This window comes from Typopeltis vanoorti, chromosome 15 (genome assembly GCF_054136105.1).
Source record: "Typopeltis vanoorti isolate ZY-2024b chromosome 15, IOZ_Tvanoo_1.0, whole genome shotgun sequence".
Taxonomy (NCBI): Eukaryota; Metazoa; Arthropoda; class Arachnida; order Uropygi; family Thelyphonidae; genus Typopeltis; species Typopeltis vanoorti.
In genome coordinates, this window is record NC_143563.1 from 66,442,280 (window position 1) to 66,454,953 (window position 12,674).

The 12,674-nt window shown below is 38.2% G+C and overlaps 1 protein-coding gene across 1 annotated transcript in view; it reads right to left on the bottom strand.

Annotated features, from left to right (window-relative positions):
• LOC150098836 (ras suppressor protein 1-like) overlaps nt 1–12,674 on the bottom strand; it is a 105,287-nt gene that overhangs the window by 11,027 nt on the left and 81,586 nt on the right. The gene's annotated exons all lie outside the window — the stretch shown is intronic.

A 12,674-nucleotide genomic window follows, 5' to 3' on the forward strand; every position in this document is an offset into this window, starting at 1 on the left:
ATATATATATATATAATTTTTTTATAATAATTTTTGTAATTAGTTTATTAGTCAAACTTAATGATTAGTTAAAAATGCACTATTACTACTTAAGTATTAATAGTGTAGTAATAGTAACAGACAGTGCAAACACTGTACACACAAAAGGAAAAAGATATGAACTAAATGTCAACTTTGAAAAAACTAAAACAATGATATTCGGACAACAGGAGTTACTGAACAGAGTTACAATAGACAGATTTCAACTGGAAAATGTGGAACACTTCACATATCTTGGATGCCACATGACTTGGACCCCAAAAAAGAGATAAAAATTAGAATAGCCAGAGCAACAACTATTTTAAAAGCAATGGACAAAATATGGAAGAGCCAAGCTATAAAGATGCAAACTAAACTGTGCATTGTAGAAACCTGTATCTTCAGCAGCATGCTCTATGGATGTGAGGCCTGGATACCCATGAGAGAATCTGAAAGGAGGATATTAGCATTTGAGAGAAAGTGCTATAGAAAGATCTCGAGAATAAGCTGAATCCAGAAAGTGAACAATGAAGAAATCTGCAGACGAATACAACTAAAAGAAAACCTGATCCAGAAAATAGTCAAAAGGAAACTACATCTCTTTGGCCATATATGTAAAATGAAAGATGAGAGGAAAATAAAAATGCTGCTGTTTGGGATGATTGAAGGAAAGAACAAAAAAGGAAGACCAAACAGAGAATGGGGCGATGACATTGTCAAATGGTGTGGAGTCTCCATGCACAGACTTCTTGGAGGCTCTATGCACAGACATCTTGGGGGCTGCTCTATGCACAGACATCTTGCACAGAATAGAATGCAGTGGAGGAATCATGTCAAGATGGCATCGGACACTGGACTCATGGTTGTTGATGATGAGTAATAGCGCATTTGTTATAACAAATTAGGTTAACCTAAATGAGCAGAAAGGCTTATGCATTGGCAGTACGTAAGTTTATTTAACAGTATTAATTCACAACACAGAATATAAGAAAATATTTATTTATTTCACTTTTGAGAAGAGGCTGAGAAAACTGTGGCAAAGAAACTAAGAGAAAGACAAGCCAGATTCAGGCCAAACAGGGGTTTCAGGATCAATCACTTTAAGACAAATGGTTGAGAAATCATTGGAACATAACATGGATCTAAGATCAGGGCTGGCTCTACCGACGGTGCAATACGTGCATTTGAACGGGGCGGCAAAATTTTTTGGGGGCAGCAAAGTTGGCATAAACTATACGAAAAATAAGGGAGAAGGGGCGGCAAAATTCCTAGGGGCGGTCCTGTCTAAGATTTGTAGATCTGGAAAGGCTCATGATAAGGAGGAAAGATAAAAGCTGTTTGCAATGTTAGAATTACAAGAAATATACAGACTGTATATTTTTATATACAGTCAGTATATAAGCAAATTGTTTTGATGCAAAATCATGTGCATGACAAGGATGCACACTATCTCCACTGTTATTCACCATCCATATGGATCAAATTACGAAGTGACACTGAACCTGATATCAAAACTGGGAAGTGCTAATCTCAGCTCTTTACTTTACACAGATGATGATATACTCTTAAATAAATCCAGTACAAATTTGCAAGATTCCTTAACTAAACTGAAAATCTACCATAACACATTCTGCATGAAAATCAGCAATAAAAAAAGACAAAAACTATGAAAATAGGCAAGAATATTGAAAACCTCAACTGCATGAATAATGAAACCCTATAGAACAAGTAAAACATATCAGCTAATTACACAAGTTTTAGTAAAAGCAAAATAAATATGGAATTAGCTTATTCCTACCATACCAGAATAAGCAAAGCTGGTATGGTAGGAAAGGAAAAGAAGGAGTAGCCATAGTATTCAACACAAAATACGAGGCTAATCTTCTTGAATGGCAGTCAGTCTCAAGTAGAGTAATGTGGACAAATATGAGAATGGGGAACTGGACAATGAGACTTATTTGTGCCTATGGTCCCACAGAAGGTTCTACTAAGGTAGAAGTGGAGGAATTTTTTGTAGCTTTAGAAAAAGCAACTGACACAATGAAAAATGAAAAGTTGGTCCTTGTTGGGGATCTAAATAGCAGAGTAGGAAATGATTGTGAGACATACAAAACTATTTTGGGAAACTTTGGAGAAAAGAGCAAAGCTAATAATAATGGCAAATATCTATTGGATTTCTGCTCAGGACATGGACTGGTTATTACTAACACCATGTTCCAACATAAAAATGTGCACAAATTCACATGGAGAGAAGAGGCTAGGAATAAGAAAAGTCTCATTGACTATGTTATTGTTGATAGTGATGTTTTCTCCCTGGTGCAGGACACCAGAGTGTACAGAGGATTTGAAATTGGAAGTGATCACTATCTAGTCTTGAGCAAGATAAAATTGAATTTCATATTGAAAAGAATAACATGTAAGAAAGTTTTAAAGCAAATAAAAGTTGAGCAGCTCTCAGATGTGAACTGTAGACTAAAATACACAAAGATTATCGAAGAAAAAATGAAAGAGTTTGAGAACAGGAATCAAACCTTGGAGATTCAGTGGCAAATGCTGAAGAAAACATTGATTGATTCTGCCAGAGAGGCATGTGGTGAGGTTGTCTGTAAGGATAAAAAAATCAGAATTCCCTGGTGGACACAGGAAGTTAAAGAGGCAGTGAAGGAAAAGAAAAAAGCATATCAAAAGTTCCTGTCAAATAAGTCAGCTTGTGCTCTTAGAGAATATAGAGACAAATGCAAGAATGCTAAACACTGTGTAAAACTAACTAAACAAAAGTCATGGGAGGACTTTGGCAAGAATATAGAAAATAAATATCAAGAAGGTGCCAAAATATTCTGGAGGTTGTTGAAGAAGCTTAGGAATAGAGGAAAGAGTGCTGTAAAAGGAGTTAGAGATGATAAAGGTGACATGTAAACGGGAGAAAAAGATATCCTTGATGCATGGAGTAATTACTTTGAAAAACTTCTAAATGAACCAAGCAGTGATGACAGCATAGTGGTAAAAAACACTGACCAGGCATGCAGTCAGGAATACATATTCATACTTGAAGTAGAAAAAGCCATCAAAGGCTTGAAATGTGGAAAGGCAGCAGGAGTAGATGATATTCGACCAGAAATGCTGAAGTATGGTGGTGTGAGAGTCTTACAGTGGCTGCACTGCATAGTTCAGAAGGCCTGGACAGAGGGACGAATTCCCGATGATTGGAATAGAGCTCTCATAGTACCCATATATAAAAAGAGAAATAAAACTGCATGTGAGAATTACAGAGGTATTTCCCTACTGAGTGTTCCCGGCAAGATCTATGCAAGTATACTCGAGAAACAGCTGAGAAGAATTGTGGATGAAAAGCTTGGTGAAGAACAAGCTGGATTCAGGCCAAATACAGGCTGTCAAGATCAGATCTTCACTTTACGACAAATAGTCAAGAAAGCATGGGAATATAACAAAGATCTGTATTTAAGTTTTGTCGATTTGGAAAAGGCATATGACAAGGTGCCAAGAGAGAAGCTATTCAATACGCTGCAGTCATATGGTGTCAATGGGGCATTATATCAAGCAATACTTAGTCTTTATTTGAGTTGTAAGTCAGCAGTTAGAATTGAAGGAAGTACAGGAAGATGGTTTAATGTTAAATCTGGTGTGAGACAAGGATGTACATTATCCCCTCTGTTATTCATTATCTATATGGATCACATTATGAAGGAAAGTGGTATTAAACATGATATCAAAATTGGAGATATTAGTGTCAGCTCTTTGCTTTATGTGGATGATGTTATACTTCTAAATAAAGCCGCTACAAGTCTGCAAGATTCTCTGACTAAATTGAATAGCTGTTGTAATAGATATGGTATGAAGGTCAGCAATAAAAAGACAAAGACAATGAAAATCGGCAGAATCATTGAAAATGTCAACTGTGTTGTGAATGGAGAACCTTTGGAACAAGTAAAACATTTCAGCTATTTAGTCACGATTTTTTCGGAAGATGGTAAATTAAATATAGAAATAGACAACAGAATCAGCAAAGCTGGTATGGTGGGAAGTTAATTAAATAAATTCATATGGAATAAGAGAGAAATTAGTCGGAACACTAAATTAGCTGTATACAAGACAGTGTTCAAACCAGTTTTAACTTATGGATCTGAGAGCTGGGTCAGAAGTAAAACACTTGACCAAAGACTAGAGACCACAGATATGAGAGTCCTGAGAAAGATTATAGGCGTGAACAGATGGCATCAATGGCAATATCATATTAAAAATGAGGATATTAGGAAAGAACTTGACATTGTCAGCATCCAGGAATGCATTAGCAGAGCTATTCTCAGGTGGTATGGTCACTTAAACAGAATGGGCGAAGAAAGATTAGCAAAACAAGTATACTCTGCCAGGTTGGCAGGAAAATGACCCAGAGGAAGACCCAGATATAGGTGGATTGATACTGTACAAAGTGCCTTAGACGATAGAAATATAAGATCTGATAATGTTGGAGTCTTGACAAGTAACAGACTGATTTGGAGGAAAATTGTAGATAGGAAATTAATAATGATGTAATTTTTTTCATGTAGTACTATCATATCCTGTACACCCCTTGAGGGTACATAGCAGGAATTTGATGATGATGATGATGGTGGTATGGTAGGAGTCAAGTGGAATTTATATGGGATGGGAGGGAAATTAGAGAAAATACGAAAATAGCTGTATATAAGACAGTGTTCAAACTAAATGTAACTTATGGATCAGAGAGGTTAGAAGTAAAACAACTGATCAAAGACTAGAGATTACAGATATGACACTTTTGAGAAAAATTATGGGAATAAATATGGATGGCATAAATGGCAGAATTTTATTAAAAATTGAGATATTAGGAAGGAACTTGATATTCTCAGCAATGGACATATAAGCGGCACTAATCTCAGATGATATTGTCACTTAAATAGAAATGGAAAAAGAAAGAGCAAAACAGATGTTTGAAGCCAGGATGGTAGGACTAGGACAAAGATCCCATGGAAAATTAATATATAAGATCTGAATTGTAACCATGATCTACATAAAAAAATGTACAAATGAAAAAAGTAATCATAAATCTTCAACTAAGTGATAATGATAGCAAGATGTACAAGAAGATTTTTGGAATACATGGAAATGTCATTCTGTGAGGTGTATTTAATGCAATGTTACTAGGCCAGGGAATGAAAAAAGGCGGCAAGTGAGATGTTAAGAGATTTTAATTATGGTAACACAGATTGAAAAGAGAAATCTTCCTCTGATAACCAGGGAAATTATTGCATTCACAGTTTTGTGGATGTGGAAAAAATAATTGGATTTGTGTAGAATCAGAAGGAAGGCAATTATGAAACAGTTAGGAGCCAGTTAAAAGAAAGCAGTAGTAAGGAAGCAAGAAATTCCATCTGTATTGCACTGATGACAGTGCAATACAGATGGAAATTAAAAAAGTAAACAACAATGAAGGTATATGGAGAACGGAATCTTTCTTTATATGTAGTCACGACACAGCCATGTAAAAACCAATACTATTAGGATCAAAATCACACACACACACACACACACACACACACACACACACACACACACACACACACACACACACACACACACACACACACATTTGATCCCAATAATATGTTTTTACCTGGTTGTCTTAGGACTGCATATAAAGAACGATTCCATTCTCCATATACCTTCATTGTTGTTTAATTTTTTAATTAACCAATTATATATTTGGTTTAATTCTTTATCCAAGTTTATACTTGGATAAAGAATTTCCAACAAACAAATTTTGCACCTGAAGTATTTTCAAGACTGGGACAACTCGTAGCAAAGGTGGTATAACTTCTCATCACTTGCCTTAGTATCCGATAATGCAAAGCACATTCCTTTGCAGATATGTATAATGCTATGCATTAAGGGAAGGGTCGCTACCCAGAGGTTTCGACCTTTACTGAGGTCTCATCAGTGGGAGCCAGACCCAGAGGTGGTCTGGATCTGGTGGAAGTAATGGTGAAGATGGAAGTAATGAGAAGTCATATTTCCATATACCAGTTGTGTCTGACAATTTCAATTGACATTTATGGCATTAGGGGTGAAGCTAGATGCTTTTCATATTCCCTGCTATCTGTTACAGCTAAAGTGAGGTTAAATTTTATGAGCAGTTTGCTCGCCCTGGATGGGCATGGAGATTATTCATCGCTACAGGAAGCTAAAATGGCTTTTGGTGTTTTATATTTGAATATATCCGTCGCCTCATAGGCTACAGCTTGCTGAACTAGATCGTTATATAAACGTTTTTAGGAAAAACTTTGTTGCTAAAGATTGTAGGAAAGAGAAGATATAAGGAATATTTGTATCTCGATGAAGTTGATTGTTTCTGATGAACCATGGGGTGTTCAGAATCATTCGCAAGAACTTGTTTTGCACGCGTTGCAGTTTGATAATATTTGTAGTGGAGGTATGGCTCCAGGCTGGAGAAGAGTGACTATGGGACAAATCATCAGCTGGTATAAAAGCAATTTGATTCTGATGTTTAGCTTGCTGTTCCTGTTAATTAGGGGATAGATCTGGGCGATGCTTTAGATGCTTTTGCACACGTAGTCTTGATGTGTTGGTTAAAAGTTAATTTTTTGTTGAGGACGACACCAATGTATTTTGTTTCTGTCTGCCAGGGAATTTTAGTATTGAATAGTAAGACGTCTCCTGCAGGAGATATCGATCTTTTCGTGAAGAGAATGGTTGAGCTTTTTTGGGGATTTACTTGTAGTCTCCATTTGGAGACTACAAGTAAATCTCTAACTTTAGAAAGTTTTCTTGAAGCTTTCTAGTAATGAAGTGTGGTCGGAGAGATCTGGTTAATAATGCTGTATCATCTGCATATAGGGCCGTGATGGATGATATTGGGATGTGCAGAATATCTGACGTATATAGAGAACAGCAATGGAGGCAGAAGGGTACTCCAGCCAAGATATGATGCTGAGATGAGGTAGCACCATTGATCTTGACTTGCATGGTTCTGCTCTGTAAATATGATCTAACTAAATGTACCATTTTCAGTGAGATACCGGCTCAGATAAGTTCATGTAGCGGTCCGAAGTGCCATATTTTGTCCAATGCTTTGGACAGATCAAGAAAAACAGCTCCACTGTATTGATGCCAGTTGCAGCTGGTGGTAATATATTCCACTATTCTGTGGATTTGCTGGGTAGTACTATGGTGTTGCTGAAACCGAATTGCTAGTTAGGAAGGATGTTTAGTTCATTTACTGAGGCTTGAAGTCATGAGAGGATGATCTTCTCTGCAATCTTACCCAAGTTGGAGATGAGGCTAATAGGGAGATATTTGTGAGGGAGGTGCAGGTCCTTGCCTGGCTTATGAATAGGGATTACATCAGCCTGTTTCCAGGAAGGAAAATAGTGAAACCTTAAGATTGCATTTATTATTATGGTCAGGTGCACTACAGCTTTTCGGGGCAGTAACTTGATCACCCTATTTGTGATGCCATCTGGCCCAGGAGCTTTTTTTTGTTGTTTAAATTTTTAATAATGTCATATATTTCAGTAGGTGATGTGGGTGCAATATGGTCAGCAATCAGGAAGTTTTAGTGAGTGTCTGACCTTGTCTGTGAATTCTATACAGGTGATCGAAGTCTAAGTTTTCATATGAAGGTTTGCACTGCTGTTCTAAATTTTTTGCTGTGGCTTCTGCCTTTTCAACATCTGTGTGAACAAGGCCTTGGTCAGAAGGCATAGAGGAAAGGGATCTGTCTTTGTTTCTGATATTTCTCAGTAGTCCCCAGATAGAATGATCAGTAGGTGAAATAGAGACTAACTTTCCCCACCCCCATAATTGGGGGGGGGAACCCCCCAAATTATGGGGGTGGGGAAAAAACCCCGCTTACCGTGCAGTTGTAGCCTGGCTGGCACTCTGCAAAACTCAGAATCTTTTGGGTAAAAGCATTAATATAAAATGCCGAGATCTTCAGAACTCATCTGCAACAAGTATCATTTACAAAAAAGTCACCATTCAATTCATACTCAATATCATTCTCTGACTCAATTCAAAATCTCAGTTGGGTCTGGTGGAAGTAATGGAGAAGTCATATTTCCATATACCAGTTGCCAAAAATTGTCACACCTTATTATTAAATTTCTCTGGATTAGAGATAAGTTGATGGAAGTTTTTTCACTTGGCTATGCTACCAATTATATATTTTGTTTAAGCCTTCATTCAAGTGTAAGCAAACAAAGTTTGCACCAGAAGTATTTACCACCTTTGCCCCAGTCCTGAAAATACTTCAGGCGCAAACTTTGTTTGCTTACACTTGGATAAAGTATTAAACAAAATATATAATTGGTAGAATAGCCAAGTGAAAAAACTTCCATCAATCATTTACTTAATTATACTGATGATGAATGGCAACATGTGAATTGAAATATTTGTAGTTCATCATCATCATCAAATTCCTGCCATTTGATGATGATGATGAACTACAAATATTTCAATTCACATGTTGCCATTCATAATCAGTTTATGGGTGACTCCAAGGAGTCCTTAGACTCATCGAGGGAGGCCCTAAACATTATGTCATCACAACTATTCGACATTCACACAGTATCTATCATACTTTGCCTTGAACTCATTCACTGTTAGCACCCACAACAGACTCTGGCAACTTATTCTACTCATTCACCACTCTAAAAGTAAACAACCCAGCTCTAACACCCTTACTAACCACACTCTTGCCCAGCTTCCATGGATGTCTCCTAGTCCTCCCACCACCAGTCCTGTTCTCAAAAATATCCTCTGAATTAATCCTATAGAAACCCTTCAGCAATCTGAATGTCTCAATCATATCTCCGCTTTTCCGCCTATCAACCAATTTCTGCAACCCACAAATCTTCAACCTGTTTTCATAAGGTTCAATCCATAGACCTGCTATCATCTTGGTCACTCTCCTCTGGATCCTCTCAACTTCCTCCCCATCAAGAAGAAACCTAGGTGACCAGATCTGGGCACAGTAGTCGAGATGGGGTCTTATCAAGGCTCAATACAGAGGAACAGAGATAACGACGAGCAGAGATAAGCAATAACTTGCTTATCTCTGCTCGTCAAAATATTCTTCAGCATCCAAGTGATTGGATGAGCTGATTTAGCCACTTTTGCAATGTGTTCCCTAAACCTCAACTCCCTATCCACCAACACTCCCAAGTCCCTGGCCTCATCAATCTCCTGGAGCACAGTTCCACCAATGTGATATACTGCTGCTAATCTTTTCACCCCAAAATGCATAACCTTACATTTTGCCACATTAAATTAACATCCATTCTCCTTAGCCAAGTCTTCCAATCTATCCAAATCATCCTGCAAAATTTTGACATCTTCTGCACTCACTATTACCCTACCCAACTTTGCATCATCAGCAAACAAATGAACTGTTCCTCCCAGTTCCTTCCCTATATCGTTAATGAACACATTAAACAGCAGTGGTCCAAGAACAGAACCCTGCGCCACACCACTAGTCACAGGCCGTCTTTTGGACTCTACTCCTGAGTAAACTACTCTCTGGTATCTCTCTATCAACCACCCTCCTATCCATCTCACCAACCTATATCCATTCCCATATGTTGCGGTTTACAGATTAGAATTCCATGTGGTATCCTGTCAAAGGCCTTAGCCAGGTCCAGCAGTATCACTGTAAACCCTTTACCCTTATCCAGTTCAGCCGTTACTGTGTTATAAAACCTGAGCAAGTTACTGAGGCATGATCTACCCCTTCACAAAACCATGCTGTCCCCCCCCCCATACAGTGTCTCATTTTCATCAATCCATTCCTGTATTTTTCCCTTAACACTTTCTGCAAGACCGTGAGAACGACTCCTGATATGCTGATCAGTTGGTAATTTCCAACAATAGTCTTGGATCTTCATTTATGCAGTGGAACTATTTACCCCTCTTTCCATCCCCCCCTTCAGGACTAAACCAGACCCGAGACTCAGATTAAACAATATGGTCAAGGGCACTGACAATTCTTTAGCCGCTTCACGTAAGACCCATGCTGGTATACCATCCAATCCCACAGATGTATTCACATTAAGGTTCTGTAATAGACTATTCAACTCCACTTCATTCAACACAATTCCCAAAAAAAAATAATGGTTCCTTCATTCTTTCAATGTCGCCACCTGGATGATATATTCTTGCAAAGTGCTCACTCAGTAATTCCACTATATCGATTGATTCAGTGACCTCCCTTCCATCGGCATTCCTTAAAATCATTCTGCCGTGTACAGTTTTTCTTTTACTTTTCTCTTTAGCTTGCATGGCTAATTTCCTTTCATAATCCGCTTTTGCTTTTCTTACCACACTCATTACCCTTCTAGCCTGCGCTTTATACCGGTCATGTGCCTGCAGGTCACCTTTCTCCTTAAATTCCTGCCACAGTTGCTTCTTTTTTTGCAACATAAGTTTAATGGTATTATTCATCCATTTAACACTTACTTGATTTACTATTTGGACTCTAGGTATACAGTCAACCTTAACCTCCTGCAAATGCTTCTTGACCACTTCCCATGCCCTATCAACATTCAGCCCTTGCAGTTTTACATGCCATGGCACTGAACCAAGCAATCTCCTAAGCTTGTTATACTTGCCAGCATGGTAATTCCACATGTACCCTGTCTTAATCGAAAATTTCACACATTTAGCCACCTCCCAGGTCAAGACACTATGATCACTCTCACCATTAGGTAGCAACATGGTCATATTCATTACAGTCAAATTCTCATATGCTATTACTAGGTCAAGCACTCTCGAACCCTAGTATTTTCCATTACATGCTGTCTTAGATAGTTATCCCTTAGTAACTGAATAAAATCCAGTTCCTTCCTACATGTGTCCTCTCTTCCTTCCAATCAATGTTACCATAGTTGAAATCCCCCATAATAATTACCCTCCTTCCACTCATTTCATCAATTTGTCTATGCCTACTATCTCCACCATCTATTCCATCACCTGGTCTATAGCAGCACCCAACTGTACATTTTGTTCCATTAGTCTCAATCTCACACCAAATAGTCTCAAATGAACTCTTTTCACTATCCTGCAATACAACTTGTATTCTCCTTGGCTGCAGTTCATCAGCTATTATCAATAACACCCCCCCCCCCAATTTTATTCTCTCTATCCCTCCTGAACACACTATACCCTACACATTCTATCCCACTAACTATATCATCTTCTGTCAGCCATGTTTCACTAATGCCAATAACCTGTGGCCAGGAAGAACCAACCAAGGGCAAAAATTCTTCCTTGTTCCTAATACTCCTGGCATTAGTATACATGAAATGCAGTTATCCATTTGTCCCACCCTTATCTCGATGCGTTATACTAACTATCCCATTCTGATTTCCTGTCCTTCGTATTGGCTCGGGCTCATTATATACATTCTTACACTCAACTGCCGCACTGATGTCTGTATATCCACTTCCTCCCCTCCTTAATAGTTCTAGTTTCCCTGATTTTGCACATCCACTCTCACTTCACTCAGCAACACTTTTTCCAGTCTTCGCACACCAAATCCATTCAAATGCAAGCCATACATCTTGTACAAATCCTTTCACCCATCAAACTCACTCCACACGTCCACAAACTCCACACTACACCATCTGCATAACCTGTGCATAAAGTCATTTGCAATTATTTCCCTCCTAAACTCGTCTCTGTCATACTGCAGCAACAGACTCACTATCCTAACTCTATCACTCTTTTCTTTTCGCTACCTCTAATAATTCCTTTAAGTCCTCTCTCATATCAAATTTATCTCCTTTCAAATCATTTGTTCCAGCTACGACTATCATTTCTTTCACCCTCTGCTTTTGATCTCTAATATTCTCATGTACATCCTTAATTTTTGCACCCGGTAAGTACAATTTAGTCAAACTCTCATCTATCACACCTCTTACTAACGAGTTACCATACAACACTCTTTCCTTCATTTCTGAAACACTCCCAGTCATACGCTTATTTTTCCTTTCACACACTTGTTTATTTCCGTTAGCCGAGGCACTCGGAAAGAGTTTTGCAGTCGCTCCAACTGCCGCTTCGCCCTATGTATTACTCTGCGTAACCGTGTGATCTCACTTATTACAGCTAATTTCTCATTTTTTTTCATCACTCAAACCATTTTCTCTCTCTGTATAATTACCTTCACTCTCTCTCTTTCATCACTGCTCTCATTGCTATCTTGTACAACATCACAATTTACTATCAATCCGCTATTTTCTCTTACATTCTGGCTTTCTTCTACAACACCTATCTCACGACCTGACACACTCTTCAATTCCTCACTTCCCTTACATTTTCGGCACAGTCTCCCACCACTATCATTATCTATCCAGACTCCAGCCTCTTTCGGGAAAGATCCCGCACAAGTTACACTGGACGAATTCCCTTACATTAAAGTTTTTGAACAATGACAGTGAAATTTTGGTCGCCATTGTTTTTCATTGCATTGCCGCCATGTGCTACACTATCAATCGTATCTTTAAACTACTAGTTTAAATAAAATGGAAATCACACAGACAGAGTAAGTTACCAAAAACAAACAATACCACATCAAGACTAAATCAATATTGCCAATTTTTTCT